This window comes from Tursiops truncatus, chromosome 1 (genome assembly GCF_011762595.2).
Source record: "Tursiops truncatus isolate mTurTru1 chromosome 1, mTurTru1.mat.Y, whole genome shotgun sequence".
NCBI lineage: Eukaryota > Metazoa > Chordata > Mammalia > Artiodactyla > Delphinidae > Tursiops > Tursiops truncatus.
The window spans coordinates 124,490,337-124,514,212 of NC_047034.1; the positions used below are offsets into that span (position 1 = coordinate 124,490,337).

Sequence of the window (23,876 nt, forward strand, 5' to 3'; positions counted from 1 at the left end):
GTTGTGGCCTCTCCCGTTGCAGGGCACAGACTCCGGATGCGCAGGCTCAACGGCCATGGCTCACAGGCCCAGCCGCTCCAAGGCATGTGGGATCTTCCTGGACCAGGGCACGAACCCGTGTCCCCTGCATCAGCAGGCGGACCGTCAATGACTGCGCCACCAGGGAAGCCCAACATATGTAGTTTTTTAAAAAGAAATAAAAAGTCTAATATTGGGAAGGTCCAATTCTTTCTTTTGAGTTATCAAAAATGTCTGAATGTTTGGATAGTTTATTTCTAAGTCTACTCTGTATGTCTTGACTTCTAATTAGGTTGAAAAAGCCTTAGCACATATATTCTTTAACTTATGCTCACAGCCTTTAAGATATTGTTTACCATGTAAAAATAATAGGCAACAATAAAAATAGGTATCACTTATCAAATGCTATGCCAGGAATTATATTGGTGTTTCATAGTATAGTACAAGTTGCCAAGGAATACTCTGTTTAAGCCTCATACCATATTTATGAGGCAATACATTGCCTTATGATATACCAAGAAACTGAGAGTCAGAGCAGCTAAACAACTTTCTCAAGTTTACAAAGCTAGTAAGTGACAAACTTATGATTTAAATACATTTCTTTCTGGATCTGAACAATAATATTACTAGTAAAATAAGTATAGTAATAATAATGTCTAAGATTTATTGAGATTTTATTACATGCCAGGATTCTAAGTGCTTTACGTTGTATCATATAACCCTTACAAGAATTCTTGGAAGAAGGTACTATTATAATTATCCTATATAGAGTTTATTAACTAGAGTGTAACATAGCATTTACATAACTAACCCAAGCTAGTAATTGGCAGAGGAATATTTAAGCCCTATAGACCATCCCTTAAGTATACTGTACTGCCCCTAAAGACTATGCTGTTTACAATATGGCATCGTCTTCTTACAGATTGATTGACCTTCACTGACAGTAATGGTATCATTGTTAATCTCATTACCCTAGGATTATTTCTAGGGTTTTATGCTTTTAATGAATTCTTCAAAGAGATAAGATGAATGAAGATCATAATGTTGGAGGCCAAACCCAGAGAGAGAAATTTGAAAATTGAAAAATTTGTCTACATAATTTAAGTTCTGGACTCCTTTAGATAATTTAAGTGTAAGTGCTTTGTTTACTTGCTCAATTTAGCTTTAGAATTGTCTCACTTCGCCACATCACTGAGCATGTCTGCTGCTACGGACTATGTAAAGCAGAGCTCTTTTCATAATTAGACAATAATAGTGACTAAGATATTCCCTGTAAAATATGTGGTAAGTTGTAAAGCCCTTATTTAATGTTTAAATCAGGTTGTGGCACTTGTGAATTTTTTTTAATGGCGCTTGTGAATTTTGCATTCTAGGCTTTATACCTTGTGGAATTCAAATCACTTGCAGAAAAACTTAGATTTAAACACTGTAAGTTGTCTATTTATAAATGCCCTAACAATCTACCCTATTAGCTATTATTAGCTATTGATTGAAAGGTTTTCAAGAAAAATGAAATGTAAGATGTACTACACGGCAAATATACATTCTGCTTCCAGTGATGGAAATGCTTCTGTTAGATGTTGAGGAATCATAACTTTAAACAGGTTGTGCTTTTCCCCATAGATTCTGTAGAAAACTCACTGTGACTGTGTAGTTTCATTTCTATTGAAAGAAAATTTAGTCTCAATTCACTGATTATGATGCTATGTATTAATAACTTCCTATTATGCTAAACCAGCTGGACACACTTGACTAACTCTGGAAGGCAGTGGACAAATACATTAGCTGTGTGGTCCAAGTTCTAACTTTCCATCTGTGAGTTGGCCCCATTTGCTGATACACTATTTGGGAGATTAATAAACAAAGTTAAAAGAATGTTTATAAGAGCAGTGGAAGGTGGGCACAGAAAGGCAAGATAAAGAAGGCATTAGGAAATACAGTTGTTGCTATTCATTAAGCTTTTCAAACTTAGACCTCTTAGACCTGAGAAATAACTCAGGGGCTCTCTATATAAAAGAGTTACAAGAGAAGGATTGTCAAATCAGTTTAGTTTTGTTCCACAAATATTGATTCACCACCCCCAACTAAGAGTAAAACCAAATGGACTATTTTTCTTCAGTAATAGTGTATTGTTAAGCACAGCCATGGGCTAATTCTGGATGTGACTTTTCAAACAAGCCTCTAGAAAAAAACAAAAATTCGGACTTTTTAAAAAAGATTCTTATTCTCTCTCTCCCTCTCTCTTTTTCTCTCCCTCTCGGTCTCTCTTCCTCTCTCATCTATTAAGCTATCAATCTTATTTACAAAAGGCATTCAAACATAGATTATGATGGTAAATATTCAAATGGTTTAATGTTTTCTCCAAGGACAAAAATGTCTCTTGAGAAAAATTATGTCATTGAAAAAGAGTGAAAACAACAATTTTAATCATATACTACAACATTTTGTGCACAATTAATATTATTTCTCTCTAATATTCTGACACATTGACAATGCTGTGGATGGACCTAGAGTCTGTCATACAGAGTGAAGTAAGTCAGAAACAGAAAAACGAATATCGTATATTAATGCATATATGTGGAATCTAGAAAAATGGTACAGATGAACCTATCTTCAGGGAAGGAATAGAGATGCGGATGTAGAGAACAGATGGGTGGACACGGGGAGGGGTGGGATGTATTGGGAGATTGGGATTGACATATATACACTACCACATATAAAACAGATAGCTAATGGGAACCTGCACAGGGAGCTCAGCTCAGTGCTCTGCGCTGACCTAGGTGGGTGGAATACCGGTGGGTGGGAGGGAGGCCCAAGAGGGAGGGGATATATGTGTACATGCAGCTGATTCACTTCGTTGTACAGCAGAAACTAATACAACATTGTAAAGCAACTATACCCCAATTTAAAAAAAAATACATGAAATTGATATAGCCACTATGGAGAACAGTATGGAGATTCCTTAAAAAACTAAAAATAGAACTACCATACGACCCAGCAATCCCACCACTGGGCATATACCCCGAGAAAACTATAGTTCAAAAAGAGACATGTACCACAATGTTCACTGCAGCACTATTTACAATAGCCAGGACATGGAAGCAACCAAAGTGTTCATCAACAGATGAATGGATAAAGAAGATGTGGCACATATATACAGTGGAATATTGCTCAGCCATAAAAAGAAATGAAATTGAGTTATTTGTAGTAAGGTGGATGGACCTAGAATCTGTCATACAGAGTAAAGTAAGTCAGAAAGAGAAAAGCAAATACCATATGCTAACACATGTATATGGAATCTAAAAAATAAAAATTGGTTCTCATGAACCTAGGGGCAGGACAGGAATAAAGATGCAGACGTACAGAATGGACCCGAGGACAGAGCAGGGGAGGGGAACCTGGGACAGGTGAGAGAGTAGCATTGACATATATACACTACCAAATGTAAAATAGATAGCTAGTGGGAAGCAGCTGCATAGCACAGGGAGATCAGCTCGGTGCTTTGTGACCACCTAGAGGGGTGGGATAAGGAGGGTGGGAGGGAGATGCAAGAGGGAGGAGATATGGGGATATATGTATATGTATAGCTGATTCACTTTGTTATACAGCAGAAACTAACACAACATTGTAAACCTATTATACTCCGATAAAAATGTTAAAAAAATACATAGATTAATTAGACTGTGGAAACCATTATGTGAACTTCTTCTACAGTCAAAGGAGTAAAAATGCTCTGATTTCCAGGGATTTGCAATGAGGTCAAAGGCTTCACCATGCTCCCTAAGATAATATTTTATGATAATTTCAATAAAGTCCTATTGAAGACCCAGTATAAGTCAAACAGAGCTCTTAACACTTAGCAAGAGAAGGAAGTGCAAAAGTGTATGTTCACATGATTATGTGGTGATGTGATAATAGCAGTAAGACCAAGGGAAGATGTTACCATGGATTGCTATAGACAATGTGTAAGAAAAGTTATGAAACAAGACTTCAAAGAAGAGCAGACTTACTCTACTCCTTTATTATAAAGAAGTTCATTGACAGGGGAGAAAGCAGAGAAAGAATATTCTAGACCTAGGGAAGCTGAGAGATAATGATAAATAATATTTATGGAGTAACTGCTGGACATTTTACTAAAATTCTAAGCATGTGCTTGCTCATTAAATCCTGATTTAGAAAAATCTTATGCAGTAGGTAATCTTATTTCAGTTGTAAAAACAAGAATGCTAAATCTCAGATAGGCTAAGTAATTTACCAAAGATCACAGAACTAGAAAATGTTTGTGCCATGATTTAAACCAAGATAGTATGATCACACAACCCATGTTTTTAAACAGTACATTACACTATATCCCAAAGGTGCTGAGATGTAGAATAGCATATTTCCAGGGAGTACCAAGAAGGTCAAGGAGGTACTTGCTTAAAGCAGAATGTGTATGTATATATATATATATATATATATATATATATATATATATATATATATATATATGTAAATGTGTGTGTGTCTGCTATCTGTATTTATGATATTGCTTAGTCTTGGTTTCTGAGAAAGTAATTACTTGAGACACAGTAGATTTATGCCTTTATTGTTTTGCACCCAACATAAGACTCTAAATTCCTCAAACACAATCTCAAATAGATTGATTGATTTTTTTCATAACTATTTCTCACTAGGATTGAATGAAATATAAATTCCTTTCTTCCCTTTCACTTATTTGGATACATTCATCCTTTTTCTAATAACAGTTTCTAATTTTTATTAAGAAATCACTCCTCTCCTCTTAATCCATGAGCTTTGTAGAGCTAATATCATGCCCAGGGGAGATATAGGAACCAGCCTGGAAAATCAGACCATCACATACCTCTGAACACAGACAGATTTGTTTCATCGATGGCATATGACACAATCATGATCAATGAGAATTACTCTTGGGTTTATGGGGGTATATCTGGAGGAAAGAATTACTCTTTCGGCTCAGATTTATAAGAAGAGGATGCAAAGCGGGAGCTATTGTCAATCATCTTGCCACCGCATTTTGCCAACGGTTCTTATTCTGCCTAAGTATAAAAGTAACCATGAAGGAAAATGTATGACATTACTTTAGTCTTAAATGTGGATAGTAATTGAAACAAATGTTTCTTGTTTAGGCTAGTTTAAGTATGACTTTCTGTTAGCTGAATATGAAAGACTGAAAGGCTCCTGAACAATACACTGATACATATAATGGCACTATGGTAAGCAGCTTCTGACAAGACCCCATATTAGTTTTCTGTGGCAGCTGTAACAAATGACCGCAGACTTGGTGGCTTAAAACAACAGAAAACTATTACTTCACAGTTCTGGAGGCCATGAGTCCAGAATCAGTATCACTGGGCCAAAATCAAGTCAGCAGTGCTATACCCCTCTAGAGGCTCTAGGGAAGAATGTATTCCTTGCTTCTTCCAGTTTTGGTTGGCTGTTGACATTCCTTGGCTTGTGGCTGCATTACCCCAATTCTGAAGGTCAGCATCTTCAGATCACTCTATGCTCCATCTTCATATCCTCTTTTCCCTTCTATGTATAAATTTCCCTCTGGCTCCCTTTATAAGGATGTATGTATTGTTTTTAGGGTTCACCCAGACAATCCAGGACAATCACCCCATTTCAGGATCCTTAATCACATCTGCAAAAGTTCTTATTTTGCCACATAAGGTAACATTCACAAGTTCTAGAAATTAGGACACAGATATCTTTGGGGAAGGGCATTTTTCAACCTACCACAGATCCCAATGATGCCCACTTCCCAGTAGTCATACTCTTGTGTGATGCCCTCCCCTGAGTGGGGGCTGGACCTAGTACCTTGCTTCCAATGAATAGAATATGGAAAAATTGATGTGATGTCACTTATGTGATTAGTTTATAAAACAGTTTGACTTCCATCTTGCTAGTCTTCTCTCTTTCCATTTCTTTCTTGGCTTACATACTTTGATGAAATAAGCTGCCATGTTGGATAGGCCCATGTGGCAAGGAACTGAGGGAAGTCTCTGACCAATAGCCACTGAGAATCTGAAGTTCTCAGTCCAACAGCGCATATGGAACTGAATCTTACCAACAGCTAAGTGAATAACCTTAGAAACAGAATCTTTCCCTAGTTGAGTCCTTTGATGAATACAATCTATCCAACATGTTCATTGTAGCTTATGAGAAACCGTGAAGAAAAGGACTCTGCCAGCCCATTCCCAGACTCCTAACTCACAAAAACTGTGAGATGATAAATATTGTCTTAGGCCACTAAATTTTGAATTAATTTGTTAAGCAGTAATAACAAGGCACTAAGTAAATATCCACTGAATAAAATGATAAGTGAATGAGGCTCGTAAGTGTTAACAGTTGGCCTATGCATGGTAGAAAACAGGTAAGAACAAGAAAGGTGTGATCTGGAAAAGATTCAGTCCAGTAATCAATCAACAATAATTTGTAAATCTCACAGAGATGGTACACTGTTCTGTGTTACTAAATGAACAAATTTTATCTGGGTATAAATTAAAATATCTACTATAGAGTATATTGCCATGAAACCTTTGATCAACTTAGAAAACAGTCACAAAAGTTATTGATTCTGTGTTTTTTGATAATTATGCCAATGTGCTCTTTACTCCTTTTATTTTCTTAAAATCTGTGTGTCTGTCAGCCATTGCTATATAAAAAACAACCACAAAAATTTCAGTGACAAACAACAATAAGTATTTATTTTGCTTACACATCCGTAGTTTGAATGGGTGGGTAAAGAATCAGTTGATCTAGATAAATTTCAGTTGAGCAGCTCTCATTCACAGGTTAAGAATAGATCTGATCTATGAACCTCTTTTCCACCTCCTGGAATTAAGTGGGCTTACCAGGGCACATATATTCTCTCCATGGCAGTGGCAAGAGGACAAGCAAAAGCATTCAATGGCTCTTAAGTAGAGCTGCCAAGTAAAATACAGGGTGCCCAGTTAAATTTGAAATTCAGATAAGCAACAAGTATTTTTTAGCATAAGTACATCTCATGCAATGTTTGGGACATCCTTATACTCAACTAAATTATTTCTTATCTGAATTTCAAATTTAACTGGACATCCTGTATTGTTATTTGCTATGTCTTGCAACCCTAATCTTAATACACAGGTATGGAACTGGCAAAGAAAGCCACATGGCAGAGTCCAAAGCAAAGGGTCTGGTACATATAAGCCATGGAGAGGAGAGAGTGAATATTTTGAACAACAATCTACCACAATTTGTTAAGCCCTGCAGTAAAAGCAATAGAACATAAGTTAGATATTTTAAACTTTTTTCTCTTACTTAGTTTTCAAAAACCCATGTCAGCAATATAAAATAATATCATCAATTCCATAGACCATAAAATAAAATCAGTCTCATTATCTTTGTTCTCATGTTTTACACTAAAGGTAATATACAAATATTTCCCAATAATATGTCAGTTAAATTTAAATACCCATTTCCTAAAATAATAGTATATTTTAGTTTCAATTCCTCCATGCATAATTTTGTGCCTGTTTGTATTAAAACAATTCTGTGCTTATCTGAATACTCTTTTTTTTTTTTATCATACCTTGGCTACAGTGCAAACTTCTGTTTAATCTCTGCGTTAGAGAATCCATTTCAAGCACAGCTCCAAACATGTTTATGTATTAGAAGTTTTTAATAGATTTTTAAAAATACTTTTTTTGAGTAGTTTTAAATTCAAGGATAATTTAGGGGAAAATACAGAGATTTCCTATATACCCCCCTACCCTGACACATGCATAGCCTCTCTATCAACATCCCCTACCAGAATGGTACATTTGTTGCAATCGATCAACCTATATTGACACATTATAATCCCAAAGTCCACAATTTACCTTATGGTTCACTCTTGTTGTACATTCTATGGGCTTGATTAAATGTGTAATGACATGTATTTCATCATTATGGTATCATACAGAGTATTTTCCCTGCCCTAAAAATTCTCTGTGATCTGCCTATTCATTCTCCCCTTCCCCTTCAACCTCTGGCAATCATTGATCTTTTTACTGTCTCCATAGTTTTTTTTTTTTTTTTTCCAGAATGTCATATAGTTGGAATCATAAATATGTAACTTTCTCAGATTGGCTTCTTTCATTTACCAATATGCACTTCCTCCATGTATTTCCATGAATTGATAGCTCATTATTTTTAGCACTGAATAACATTTCATTGTCTGGAGGGTCACAGTTTATTTATCCATTCATCTACTGAAGGACATCTTGGTTGCTTCCAAGTTCTGGCAATTATGAATTAAGCTTTTATATACATTGATGTTCAGGTTTCTTTGTGGACATGGGTTTTCAACTCCTCTGGGTAAATGTCAAGGAGTGTGATTGCTGGATCCTATGGTAAGAGTATGTTCATTTTGTAAGAAATGACCAAACTGTCTTCTAAAGTGGCTGCTCCACTTTTCATTCCCACCAGCAATGAATGAGAATTCCTGTCATGTCATACCCTCGTTAGCATTTGCTGTTGTCAGTATTCCAGATTTTGGCAATTCTAATAGGTGTGTAGTAGTATCTCACTGTTGAGAGCTCTTCATATATTTTGGATAACAGTCCTAATCAGATAATGTCTTTTGCAAATCTTTTCTTCCACCCTGTGGCTTGTCTTCTCATGCTCTTGATACTGTCTTTCACAGAACAGAAGTTTTTAAGTTTAATGAAGTCCAGTGTATTAATCATTTCTTTTATGAATCATGACTTTGATATATCTTTTGATGTATCTAAAAAGGCATCACCATACCCAAGGTCATCTAGGTTTTCTCCTCTGTTATCTTCTAGGTGTTTTATAGTTTTTCAGTTTACATTTAGGTATGTGGTCCATTTTGAGTTAATTTTTGTGAAGAGTCTGTGTCTAGATTCTTTTTTTTTTTTTTTTACATTTGGATGTTCAGTTGTTCCAGCACCATTTGTTAAAAAGACTATCTTTGCTCCATTGCATTACCTTTGATCCTTTGTCAAAGATCAGTTAACAATATTTAAGTGGGTCTGTCTCTGAACTCTCTATTCTGTTCTTTTCATCTAACAATATTTGTCTGTTCTCTCACCAACAGCACACTGTCTCGATTACTGCAGCTTTATAGTAAGTCTTGAAATCATGTGGTATCAGTCCTTCTTCAATATTGTGTTGGCTATTCTGGGTCTTTGCCTCCACTTTAGAATTAGTTTGTTGATATCCACAAAATAACCTGATGAGATTTTGTTTCGGAATGCATTGAATCTATATATCAAGTTGGGAAGGACTGAGAAATTTTTTTAAAGTATATTTTTCTATGCATTATTTTATAAAATCAGAAGCCCTTCAATCACCTCTGGTAATTTTGATCCAATAACAGAGTTATTTCACACTCTGGATTAATGGATTATTTTCTCTTGTCCTAGTTTGTATGTAATTTGTGCCTACTCAGTTCCTGCTACATGCTCTGGCATGACATATTTTTAAAACTACAAGGTGAAGCATTATTAATATTACCTCAAAGCAGGAATCATTCAGAAGCAAACAGATAAGCAAGAACAGATAAGCATATCTTGACTTTGAATGAGAAAACTATTGCGAGAGGTATATAGCCTTTTGGATGCTTTATATGCATCTATTCACTCCTTTATTCATTATTGAGTGTACATGCATTTCTTAAGTATCTATAACATAATAGACATTGTGCTAGATGCTGAGAATAAAAAATGAAGAAGTCACCAATCTTTTAAAATAATATAATAATATTTTTTTTTCTGAGTACAAGATAATATGCCACACAATTTGCATACATTGTTTCCTGTAATCATCACTGCAAACCAGATAAACTGGGAGTTTTATTTCTCATTAAACTAATTAAGAAACTGAGGGCTATGAGGCTGGACTTGCCAATGATTGTAAGTTAATGACAACAGGACCAGAATTTAAACCCCAATTTATTTCCGTTCTGGAAGCCATGTGTTTTACCCTAAGTTCACTGTCTGGTAAGAGAAACTTTTATGAATGTAGAACATAGAATTGCACAGTGTTTGAGAACATGTGCTTTGGAGTCAAATAAACCCAGGTTTAAGTTTTGACTGACACAGACTGTACAATCCTGGGCAAGTTGTTTAGAATTCCAATGTTCAGTTTATTTGCAAGGGGGAAAAATGGACAAAATAGCACTGAAATCACAGGCTTCTTAACTAGCATCATGCCTGGACCAGCCCAGTAGGCACTCAGTAAATCCTTCTGGATAGATGTAACAAAGCATATTAAACATTTTTCATACTCTTCCCAGACCATCATCAGTACTTAATAAATGTCAAATCCCTGAAATTCCCCTGACTACTGGAGTTCTGATTTCTAGTAAGTTCCTGCTTTTTTCTTTCTTTTTTTTTTTTAACATATTCCTCCACTTTTTTTTTTTTTTTTTTCAGTACGTGGGCCTCTCACCGCTGTGGCCTCTCCCATTGCGGATCACAGGCTCTGGACGCGCAGGCTCAGTGGCCATGGTTCACGGGCGCAGCTGCTCCGTGGCACATGGGATCCTCCCGGACCGGGACACAAACCCGTGTCCCCTGCATCGGCAGGCGGACTCTCAACCACTGAGCCACCAGGGAAGCCCTCCTCCACTTTTTAATAATGGCTAGTTTCCATCCTGTAGTGGCTAGGACTCTCATATTAACTTATCTAAATCAACAAAAAAAACCAATTAGTGAACCTCTGCTTTATAGAAACATGTGACTAATTGTGTTATACAGGAAACACTGCTTTCACTGATTTTGTCATATCACATTTAATCCACACAGCAATTTCAGGAGGAAACTGGGTTTCATGATATTTAATAAGAAACAAGAAATATTAGCTTGGCTTTATCCTCTGACTTCTCACCATAATAATCAAACTCAGTAATAGTTCATGGACCTGTGAATTTTATAAAATATGGGAATCTGGTTGTATTTACACAAAGCAGATCAAAATACCAAAGACTAGATGGTCTGAATCAATTTTTCATACCTGGGTAATCATCTTGAATTGCGTTAGTTGTAATGTAGAGGTCTGTACTAACTGTCAAGTATACTCGGGTCTGAGAGAATGATCATTTTTAGATTAATTTTGTCTGGTAATTTGCTTCACCTATCACTGCTTTATTTCCCCAAGTAATCAGGCTACATTCTACTTAAAGAAAATCCCCAAACACAGCCTTTGCAATCTGGTTGCTGTTATTAACCACTACTGGGCTGGAGGAAAGCAGAGGCATACTTGTTTGACTGAAGGAATTCTGTGCTATTCATCAATATGGAGTACTTTTTTAAAAGGTAGGATCTCAAACTTAATATTATTTGGTCTAGGAACTCAATTTTAAGTCAGATTAGGTCTAAGATGTAATATAAGCTTGGAAGCAGTATAAAATAGCTTTGGACTCAGAGTTATTCGATTTGAATCCTATGTCCTTCCCCTGTTACCAGCATGACCTTGGGAATTCACTTGTGATCCTGACTTTTGTCATCTCTAAATAAAGATGATAATATCTCTTTTTCCAGACTGTTGTAAGGATAAGATAACGTATGATAAATGTTTAGCACAGAGCCAGCATAATACAAGACACTCAGGTGAAGGTATCTAGTGGGCAATTTAATACATGGCCATGGAGCTCAGGAGCAAAGTTGGAGCTATAGAAATAGAGAATTGAGGGTCACCACTATATAGATAGCAATATATAAAAATGCCCTCACATTTGAAAAAAAGGTAGTTCATTTTGAAGACCAGTGCTTTTAGTACATCTGAAGATGCCAGTCAAATGAAAGGTTCATCACTAGTTATAACATCAGTATAATCAATCATGTTTTGAGTCCCAGGTCCTGTAATGAGAAAGAAAGCTAAGACTTTAGAAACCTAGAATGACAAGCCAGTGTTTCTGGCTGTCTGTTCAGTGGCATGTCCATGCTGATTTCAAACTAAATAATCATCACTCTGTTGGTGAGTCCGATGATGCTTTTATCACAGCAGGATAAATTCCCCTTGTCAAAACTGGCACCAATTATGCAAATGAAATTTGAAGGATTCATTAGCTAAATGGTAATTGGAGCAGCTTGCATTAAAGAAATGATATACAAAATTTCTATCAAGAAAAATTGCTTCATTTTTACAATAACCTTAAAAAGGTTTCTCAGAAAATGATAAATAAATCAAGATTTTAGAATAATTTTACAGATATTTAATGCATTCACAGCTGATACTCTGTTCATGATGCATTTAACATGCATTCCTTTGCTAGTCATTGTCTTTGGTTACAATATACTTCTTATAGTACTAACAGGAAAGATATTAGGCATTATTTGAAGGTATAGCATTGTACTGTCAATGAAAAGAAATGTAAAATCAACAAGGTTTACTGGAAGAAAATTTAAGGTTTCCTAATCATCCCAGGTAGATTTGATCAATCCCTTATATGTACAGCAATAACATCTATCACTGACCTTACTCATTCAATGAGTTTGAAAGTATTTCTTTCATTTTCCAGAAAAGTTTGTATTGAATTGATATTTTTTTCCTTAAACACTTGTTATAATTTATCGGTGAAATCATCTGAGTCTGGAACTTTATTTGTGCTAAATTTTAATTTTAAGTGAGTTTCTAATAGTATATAGTTGAGTCTGGCTTTTTTTTTTTAACCATTGAAATAATCTTTATCTCTAAACTGGGATATTTAAATCATTTACATTCAATGTGATTTCTGAGATAGCTAAGTTGATCACCTTGCTATTTGTTTTCTATTTGTCCCATTTCTCCCTGTTCCTTTCCTCTGTGTTCTTCTGGAGTCACTGGGGAATTTTTTCCCCCCCCCGCTGGGCAATTTTTAAGGTTCCTTTTTATTTCTCTTATTATCTTATTAGCTGTAACTTTTAAAAAATATTTTAGTGATTGCATAACAGTTTAGAGTTACATCCTTAATTTATTACAGTACACTCCAAGTGATATTATACTACTTCATGCATATTATAAAAATCTAAGAATAGTATACTCTTATTTCTCTCTTTCTGGCCTAAATGCTATTGTTGCCACACATTTTACTTACAGATATGTAATAAAACCCACAATGCATTGTTATTACCTTTGTTTCAACAGTTAATATCCTTTAAAGAGATTTAATAAGAAAACACTCATATATTTACCCACATGGTTACCCTTCCCAGTGCTGTTCATTCATGTAGATCCAGATTTTTAACTTGTATCATTTTTGCTTTGCCCAAAGGACTTCCGTTAATATTTCTTGTGCTGTGAGTCAGCTGGTAATGAATTCTTTCAGCTTTTGTATGTCTGAAGGTGCATTTATTTCACCTTCATGTTTAAAATATATTTTTGCTGGGTACAGAATTCTAGATTGACTTTTTTTTAAATTTCCATACTTTTAAGATGTTGCTATATTTTTTTCACATGCACTATTTTCAAGGAGAAATCTGCTGTCATCCTTAAATTTGTTCCTTGGTATGAAATGTGTCTTTTTTTCATCTGGCTGATCTTACAATTTCCTTGTCATTGCAAGTTTTGAGGAATTTGATCATGATATGCCTTGGTTTCGTTTTCCTCATGGTTCTTGTTTTGGAGATTCATTGAGCTTGGATCTGTAGACTTACCTCCCTTCTCTTCGCTTTAGGAACTCTGCATTTGCATATTGTGCTGCTTGAAGTTGTCCCAACAGCCCACTGATGCTCTTTTCATTTACTTTGGCATTCTTTTGACTTTGGTCTTTTTTATATCTTCCATGTCTCTACTTAACTTTTTAAACATATGGAGTATAGTTATAATAATTATCTTAGCATTCTTTGTCTACTAATTCTAATATCTGTGTCTATTTTGGGTTCATTTCAATTTTTTTATTATTCTCATTGTGGGTCAGGTTTTCTTGCTTTCTTTCATACCTGACAATATTTGATTGGGTGCATACATTGTGAATTTTACCTTTTTATGTGCCAGATATTTTTGTTCTCATAAATATCTTTGAGCTTTATTGTGAAATATAGCTTAGTTACTTAAAAACAATTTGATTCTTTTGAATCTTCCCTTTATATTTTGTTAATTATTCCCCACTATTAAAGAAAGACCTTCTTGACTTCTCTACCAATGCCCTGTAAGTTTTTCCATTTAGGCTGGTGGAAAGAGGTACTATTCCCAGCCCTGCATGAGTATAGAGGCAATGTTCCCTTTTTTCTCCAGCCTCAAGTTGTTTTTTCACATGCATGTACTGATCACTTCATGATTGAATACTTGAGAGGGACCTTCTGTAAATTTCAAGGGTTTTTCTTCATGCAGCTCTCTGGTACTCTGTCAAGCCTGTTGGTTTTCTTGAACTAACTACTCATCTTTTCAACTCAGAGAGTCAGCTGGTTTTTACCCGAATTCTCTCTCCCTCAGCTGGAGCCTGAAACTCTCTCAAGGCACTAAGCTTAGGAAATCATAGGGCTTATCTCATTTGTTTCTTGTCTTTCATGGGTAATCTTTTGTAACTTAATTCCAGTGTATTAAAAACAATTTTTCCATATAGTTGTCTCTCTTTTTTTTTTTTTTTTTTTGGTCTTTTGCAAGGTTGTTTTTTACTTGAGTAGAAGTCCAGATCCTGTTACTTCATCATATTAGATTTTAATTTAGATGTGAATTATAGTGTCTTATATTTTCTTCCATGTTCTTTACCATTATGCTACACTACATTATTGCGGTTTTTCTCTTATAGGGGAATTATAAAGGATATACAATATACAAGGGGTACTAAGGATGTAGATGGTGAGCTCACATCTCACTGAAGGAAAAAGAAAGTTGACAGCTATAAGGAGAGGTGGGGGAAAGAAAAGTGATAGAAGTCTAAAGGCTGGATATGCCACTGAAGAGAGGGAGCCAGAAATCCAATGAGGGATGAACAGACAGTTGCCAAGCAAATATCCACGGCCAAGTTGTAGTTGGACAGAACAAACCTCTGGTAAGCCAAGCTTTATGGCTCCAGCAAACACTGTAGTATAGAAGCAGGAACAGAGCAGAGAAAGTAGAATGTGAGGATAATGTCGGGCTCGGTACTGGAATGCAAAGAGAGGGGTGGGTCAGGGTGAGAGAAGATGTCGACAATAGAATAATAAAATAATTCAGGTAGCTGGGTTGGCAACAAAAAATACCATTTGGCCAGAAGGGGACTCATTTAATACTTTAGGAAAACAATATTCTAAAATATCAATATGCACGGAAAACAATTTTTGTGCTTGAGAGGAAGCAATGCAAGAGACGACAGGTGAGGATGGCTTAATTTTGGACAGTACCGAGGGAACTCAGGGATAGCACTTTATTCTGTTATTTGTGGCACATGGCTGATTAGAAGTGGAAATGAAGGTTAATAGAGGCAGAGGGTAATTGACCATGAGATCAAGTGTCTGAAAGATAGCAAATGCATTGAAAGGAATGATATTTTTGAGCCAGATGCTGTAGAATTCCAGGCAGAGTGACACTACCAGGAGGGAGCTAGTGTGGATGCTTCCCCAGTGCTGAAGAGCAGAGGGAAGATGGTGGGGAAGTGAGGAGCTGGTGCCAGGCCAAATCCCATGTGTGATCTTTCTGGCCCAACCATATGCAATTACAAAGCTTTTCCTTGCAGGCCTCGTGGGACGAAGCTGCCTTCCCCACACCAGAGTTGGTGCATAGCCTGTGCATTGCAGTCCTGGAGGGAGTTATAGTCAAGGACTCAAGCCCCCCCATCCCTGGGCCAGCCAGACATGCTCATATACATATCTGTACTCCTAATTCAGGCACCTCCATTCAGTTCAGAGACTTCCTTATTGAGGGCCTTGGCGGAGGTACTTTTCTCCACTTAACTTAGTACCTTTCCGTTCCCATCCCTTACCAGCACCCCCTGCCACTACCACGCACACAGGTCTATAAAAAGGCAGTGACCTTCTGTCCAGGCTCCTCCACAGTAAGAAGATTCCCCTGCCTGTGCTAATCCACCTGACTTGCCTGGTGCATTCCACAGAAAACAATGGAAGGGCTTCCCTGGTGGCGCAGTGTTTGGGAGTCCGCCTGGCGATGCAGGGGACGCGGGTTCGCGCCCCAGTCCGGGAGGATCCTGCGTGCCGCGGAGCGGCTGGGCCCATGAGCCATGGCCGCTGGGCCTGCGCGTCCGGAGCCTGTGATCCGTGACGGGAGAGGCCGCGGCGGTGAGAAGCCCACGTACCGCAAAAGAGAAATGGAACACCGAGGAGCCAGGGCTACTTTTTGCCTCTTGCTTGCTCTGTCACAGTTAAGTGAATGAAAGCTTGAATGTTACTTTCAACTTGGCTCATTATCCTAATTGTGCACCTTGATATCTGGTTCTTCACCAGTCAGGGACTAAAAATTGAACTATTTTCAAACTAAAATGAAATTACTTCAGGCTCCATAGGACCAGTTGCAAAAGATAAGCCTAAACATATGAAACTCTGCTAGTAACAATGAAAGAATGTTAAATTGTCCTGGGTACAAAGTTTTACACATCACATGAAGATTTTTTTCCTCTATGAGTTTCTGCAAACTGGATAAAAGTCAGAAAACTAGTTAGTGAGGGTAATCATGGCATTCTTAGTAACCAATGCATAATGTCACAATTATAACAATTAAGCCAAAACTGATGCTGATTCTGTCATGATAGAATATGTGACTGATATTAAAACTGTTATTTGAAGATCAGAAACTTACCAATTTTATATAATTTACAGTGTTGAATTCAGTGTGTAAACCATGACAGGTACACAGTAAACATTTGTGATTCCCAACTAAATTAAATACTTAGGCTATTGTTTTGTTTTGTTTTAAATTTGATTTTTTCATTCATATGTCATTCAATCATTTATGCATTTTCTTCAAATGCTTTTTTATGTCTCCCACATACCAGCCACTTTATGAAGCCCTAAGATAAAAAGCTGAAAAATACATGGTTTCTGATCTCAGTGAAATATCAGTATTTATACAATGCTAGCTTTCTTCTGAAGACCATCACTCAGTGTTGATAAGATCACTTCTAATGAGACTGTACTAAAATCTCAAGAGGAAAATAAGCAACTTTTAAACATCAAATGCAATGGAGATCGCTGATAGTGAATGCTGTACAATAAAGAAAAAATAATAAATAGGGCTGTTTCTTAAGGATTCTTAGAGCACAGCAGAAAGACAAATATTCTTAGATTTTTTTTACATCTGTGCAGGATTTTCTCCATTCTGATTGTTTTTCTACCAGTATCATGGCCTTGTCTCCAAAACATTTACTGTAGATGTTGTAAAAATCTAAGTAAAAAGTTTCTTCCCCATTTTCTTCCTCTCTTCTTCTCTCCCTGCCTCCCTCTTTTTCTGCCTTCCTTCTTTTTTTCTTTCATAATCATATAGGATTATCTCAGTAGAAAATATAGCAAGAAATTTGTTAGGTAAACACTTGACCTGATAGGCCTGTTTACGTGTGGTGCAGTGGCTTAAAATTGGGAAAAGTGAACCAGAAATATAAGCTATTTAAATTCACATAGGATGTCCTCTTAGACATGCTTAATGATTTGCTTGATTCTAATTGCAGTACAAGAATAAGATGAGTGCCCAGACCTCAAATCAAAAGGCAAAATTGTCTAGACTTTCAAAAAATGCACTATGTTTTTTCTTTTGGCATTTTGGAGCTAGAAAACAAAAATAATCTCATAGGCAAAAGCAAAACTGATTAAAACATTTTGAGAATACCATTTATATATGTTTACCATGTCACATACACAGCACTTACTTAAGAAAAAAAATTGGGGGAGTATTAAAAGCAAAGAAAAAAGCCTGTAGTCAAAATGGATTCTAAGGAAGAAACAAACATTTTGACCAAGTTATCACAGTTATCTTACCACCTAGGAAAATAATATATCCTTGCTAAATATTCTAGGGCTAAAACCTAGGTTTAAATTACAGCTCTAGATTTAGGGATGCTGCAAACAAAATCATCCATTCCAGAGAATAAGGAAAATTCACTTATTCTTCTTTCTCCCTCCTTCTTTCGCTCTCTTTAATCTTTTCTTCTGTCTTTCCCACTCTTTTATTCCCCCCAAAATATGACTACTTATTATACAGCAGAGTAGGTACTGAGGTGATAGAAATAAATAAGACAGATTTCTTCTCTCTAGATGATCAGCTGCAAAAGAGAAGCTTAAAAATATGAAATTGGTACAATATATCATAGTGTGTGTCATAATGGAGGTTTTATCAAAGTGCAATGAGAACACAAGACCTAGGATCTATTTTTCTGCCTGGGGGGATCAGAAAAGGCTTCAGAGGGAATATGAAATTTGAGTTGGATCAGGAAAGTTGAATGAAATTTTTTGCAAATTACCGTTACCCCTAGTTTTATCCATATGTCACCAGGGTCCAGGGCAAGGAAGAAGTACTCACCAAATTCCTCTGGGATCTTGACTCTTCTCTGTCTTGAACTTTAGCTTCTCTTATTTCATGACAACAGGAGAACAGATGATGTTAACGGAGCCCTGCCCAAGGCAGTAAATCCAGCAGAGTCCCTCGGAGGCAGTCCCAGCAAAGATGCGGACAGGAGAGAGCTCTCTGCCAAATACCAATGACTTCATGGCAGCCTGTCAAGCTTCTGCATCCATCAGGAAATAGGAAGCATAGACACACAGGAACACATATGAAAGATCATGGGCTAAGGAGCAGGGTAGAGAAAATGATCAACATCACAAAAGAGTGAAAGAGGTAATATATAAGGATAACAATGCCTTACATTTGCATGGCAGTTCAGAATTTCATATATCTTTCAGCATTTTCTTTAAGCCTCACAGCAACTCTGTAAGACAAACAAGGAAAATATTAACTTTTCTATTTGACAACTGAGGAAATTGAGGTTCCAACAAGTTAAATGAGTTGCCAAAGGTCACACAGCTTAGTTTCCTGTTAGTCCAGGATTTCTCTTGTTTCTTGTAGTCTGATTGTGGCATTTGCCTGAGGGTATTCATGCTGTTGCTATGAGTGAAAAAACCATGCTCCAGGAATCATGGTTTCCGAGTTTGATTCTCATTTCTGCCATTCATTCTCTTCATAATAAAGAAATAATAGTAATAAACAAACAAAAGGCCACTATTCTTTCTGATTATGGGGAGCAGAAAACCACAATCAGTACCTGATTTGTTAACTGCTTATTTTTTTTTGCCAGTTCCTGATTCAGAAGCACATTCATAACCTGAAATGATACATACCTGTAGTATATCTAACCTGTACCATACTGTACTATCCAAAGTTGCCATATCTACCCTCTGAAAGTGCCCAAAGTATGGTGACTTAGTAATTTTATAACCAAACAAGACACAAAGCTCACTGTTTTAAAACGCACAACCATAGTGCTGTGCATCGTAGAACAAGTTCATGGGGCACATTCAGCTCTCATGTTTGATGAAAAATGCAGTAGAGGCAGTGACTAGCTCTCAATTTTTTTTTCTTAATTTTGTCTTTTCATATAAACCTTAAAATAAACTAACAGGATGGCAATGATCTTTGTCCCCATATAACCAGTAGTGTAAAACAGAGTATTTAGATTAGCGGCATAATATAGGTAACATTCAGGAATAGAAGTTTGCCCCACAAAAAAATAATCTAAATGGTGATGCCCAAGAACATAGGATATAGCTTTCCAGTGCTTACCATCTCCAGGCATTTGTGTAACCATCTACCAGCTTTGCTGCAATGGTATATTACATGTATTGTTAATGTTCCTTCAACTTGAACTTTTTGCTTTTTCACTTAAATCGACTTATCTTTTAAAAAAATATCACTTACTCTAATAAGAGAGGAAGCCCAAAAATAAAAATGACAAAGTAAAATCATATTATTAAATTGTAATATTGTTCTCCACCTTGAGCTCTTAGATTGATGCCCCTCGCTTTCATGAGAGAGAGAGAGAGAGAGAGAGAATTTGTCTAGAGAAGAGCTAAAGATATGGGGGCATCAAATTGAATATTCTCTTTGATGATAATCAGAAGGTTTGGAAGAGAAGTAAAAAGAGCATGCCCAGTGTATGATCCACTGTCATTTAATACTACCTCAACATGTCACCTAAAACCATCTCTTACCCACAGCTAATACTTTGGGTTGCACTAACATATTAATTTTCTTTCTTCACATATGTAGTATATAGGAAATGATTAATAAATAGGTGTTAAATATATGTTAAATCAAATCTGGACTGATTATCTCTTTAGTACCTTTGTCTGGACCAATTACCTTATAATCCTAATTGATGGCATCAGACTTTCACCACAAATTCCAAGAACAAAGTAAATACTTGGTAATAACTAGTTGATCAGTATTTGGATCAGTTTGGACAGAACAGAAAGGCATGTATTCCCACCATCAAACTGAACGATAGGGATGGAGGCCCCTTTATACTTTGTGCTATGCATATTCAAATGAGATATACGCTATTTCTATTTTTCCATTAGTATGTTAGGTAGGATATTGAACTACAAAGTTTCACATAGAACTCAAAGAAAAAATAGCTTACATATGTTAACTATAGTATAAATATTATGGAAGAAGCTCTTGCTTCTTTACATTGACTCATCTATTTAGGAAAGCTGACCTTTATCTAACTAGAGTTTCCAATTTAGACTTGCCCCTAAAATGACTATAGCACATGTTCACTGCCAAACATTCAACTGTTATTCATGTTGACATTTTTCACATATTCTGTCCTAATTGCATCAGGGAAGCATAATAAGGTTGTACCATGTTTTAAAGATAAAGAAGGTTCTGTAAAGCAATAAAAAAAAAAATGTGTTTTACACATTAATACTGGCTCTCAGAGATCCCAGAGGTGGAATACAAGGAAACATGTTTTTTGAGAATGATAAACACCATTCAAGTTCAGAAGCATTTTAGTGATGTTGAAAACTTAATAAAGAAAAATATATAGAATCTAAAATGTGAATGCATTTTCATAAAAAATAAAATAAGAAAATATACATTGGATCATCAGTAAGAAAAAAGGAAGATAAAATGAAACAAATTTTGATTGATACATACAGGTTAATATTAGGAGATATTTACACATATGTTTTAAGTTGTATATAGAAGTAATCTAGTACCTTTTTAAAACAAAATTAAACCACAGAGGTTAGAGATGAGGTCATGAAGCAAAGAAAATACATGCTTCCATGTACTTCACACTTTTAAATGTGCATAAAACTGACAAATTATAAAAGTAAGAAGTCACAAAATTGCTGTAATGTATATTTTTATTACCCCATTAATCCAAAATTATCTAATCACTATTCTGCCCAAATCCAGGGAGATGGGCTAATTAATGAATGTTTTAGCCATGTTCATCACTATAATTTTACATGGATACAACAATAGTAAAGGAGAAACTTAAATGAAAGAAGAACAAAATCTTAAAATACTGAAAAAAACCTCTACTGCTGGTGGGAATTCAAAATGGTACAACCACTTTGGAAGTCAGTATGACAGCTTCTTACAAAACTAAACATTCCTCCCACATGATCCAGCATTCACACTCCTTGGTATTTACTCAGAGGAATTGAAGACTTATGTCTACACAAAAAACTGCACACAGATGTTTACAGCAGTTATTCATGACTGGCAGAATGTAGAAGCAACCAAGATTGTCCTCCAACAGGTAAATAAATAATCTGTGCTATATCCAGACAATAAAATAGTATTCAGCCCTAAAAAGAAATGAGCTATCAAGCCATGGAAAGACATGGAGAAACTTTAAATGCCTATATCTAAGTGAAAGAAGCCAATCTGAGACGGCTACATACTGTATGATTCCAACTATGTGACATTCTGAAAGAAGCAAAACTATGGAGACAGTAAAATGATCAGTGGTTGCCAGGGGTGAGGCAGGGGTGAGAGATGAACAATCAGGGCACAGAGGATCTTCAGGGCAGTATGATATTATAATGACAGCTGTATGTCATTATTCATTTGCCCAAACCCATAGAATGTACAATACCAAGAGTGAACCCTAAGGTAAGTATGGACTCTGGGTGATTATAATGTGTCAATGTAGGTTCACCCTTGGTAAAAAAATGCACCGTTCTGGTGAGTGGTGTTCATAATGGAGGAGGCTATGCCTGTGTGAGGGCAGGGGGTAAATGGAAAATCTCTGTATTTTTCTCTCAATTTTACTGTAAACCTAAAATTGCTCTAAAAAATAAAGTCTTTAAAAAATATTTAGGAAGCCAACCATGTTCAAAGTAAAGATATTGGCAAAGTGATAGTTCTGAGCAAATGTCTTATTAGAGTTACAGATTATGTTTGACAAAGTAGACTCCAGCATATTTATATATACTATTTTCTCAGCAAAGGGTGATAAGCTAATTTTATGGAGCTATATCTACAGGGAAGTCTTATCTTCAGATAAGTCTTTACATTTAAAGGTCTCAAAGAAATGGACCAAAGAACTATTCAATGTAAAATATTAGATACATAAGACTGGACAAAAATCAATTTTAGGGAACTCCTCATTCAATATTTCATCATTATTTACAACTCTCAGCAAAGTGATCAGTCTTATTCATTCAACAAATGTTTACTGTGTGTTGCCTGTATGTCAGACACAGCTTTAGTGTCTAGAAAGTTTTTTCTGCCTAACCAAACTGTCTTATTTGGCACAGTTCAATTTATTAGACAGTTTTTCCTTATTTCATTTTTCTGGATTAAGCCTTTGAAGCTACCTAGGTTAAGTCTTCTTTCTCTTTTAGAAGACATCCTCCAAGATTAAGGAAAACATCCCTAATTTACCAGAACAGACTGCAAAACAAAATACAGTTGAACAACACAGGTTTGAACTGTGTAGGTCCACTTATACATGGACTTTTTTCCAAAGTAAATACTACAGTACTACAGAATCTGAGTCTGGTTGAATCCAAGGATGAGGGACAGTGTACTCAGAGGACCAACTATGAATTACATGTAGATTTTTGACTAAGCAGAGGTCAGTGCCCCAACCCCTGCATTGTTCAAGGGTCAACTCAATTTCCTTTTCTGCTCCTAAGTTCTTGGCATATACCTAGTTTTAGTGCTATATTTAGTTCTTTAAAACACTAATCACAAAGATGTGACTAGTTGATTACATGTGGAATTTCCAATGTTCAATCCATGAGTCTCTTCCCACATGGAACAGTATCTCCAGGTTATTTTGTACAACAAAAACCTCAGGACTATGAATATCTTTTCCCAGACTTACTGATTGAGGTTCAGGCATGATTTTCCTATTGATTGGTGGTCATTTTAAATTGAATGTCTCACAAAGATATCAAAGCAAAATTTCTAAATCTAAATGTCTTCTCAAAGTCTTTTTTTTTTCACTTCTCACATTCTCTATCCTCGTAAATGAAGCCACTATCCACCCATTGTTCTAGGGTAGACTCTTTGAAGTCTCACATTCTTAATTCTTCCTCCTAATTATCTCTCAAAGATGGTCTCTTCCTTAGTTTAAACATCTATTATTTCTCATCTACATCACTGGAAATCCTCCAAATTGGTTTCTGACTCCTGTTTTCCACCCTCTAATCATATGCCATGCAGTTCTATGAAAATTATGTCATTCCCTGCTTAAATTTCTGAAATTATTATACATATCTTGTATAGGATATGTACCCATGTAAAAGATTTTTCCCATCTTTCCTTCTACATTTTGTACAAATTCTATCCCTTAATTGTTCTACTCTAATTGAGAGTTTCACTTACCGAGTCCTGGTGAAATCTATAGTCTTATTTACTTTCTTGCATTAAAATCTGAATTTTATCTTATCTTCACTCACACTCTGCATTGGAACAGAAATTTC

The 23,876-nt window shown here is 36.0% G+C and overlaps 1 long non-coding RNA gene across 2 annotated transcripts in view; it reads right to left on the reverse strand.

Moving 5' to 3' along the window:
• Positions 1 to 18,858, reverse strand: part of LOC141275857 (uncharacterized) — a 65,680-nt gene extending 46,822 nt beyond the window's left edge. Inside the window, exons 1-2 of one of the 2 annotated variants that reach the window (XR_012324324.1) lie at positions 18,794 to 18,858; positions 18,451 to 18,655 (exon numbers count right to left, since the gene is read on the reverse strand). This is a non-coding gene — a long non-coding RNA (uncharacterized lncRNA). Of the gene's footprint in view, positions 1 to 16,835; positions 18,656 to 18,793 lie in introns of those variants that run through there. The other variant, XR_012324325.1, reaches the window with a different exon arrangement.
• Between the last annotated feature and the right edge of the window lie 5,018 nt (positions 18,859 to 23,876).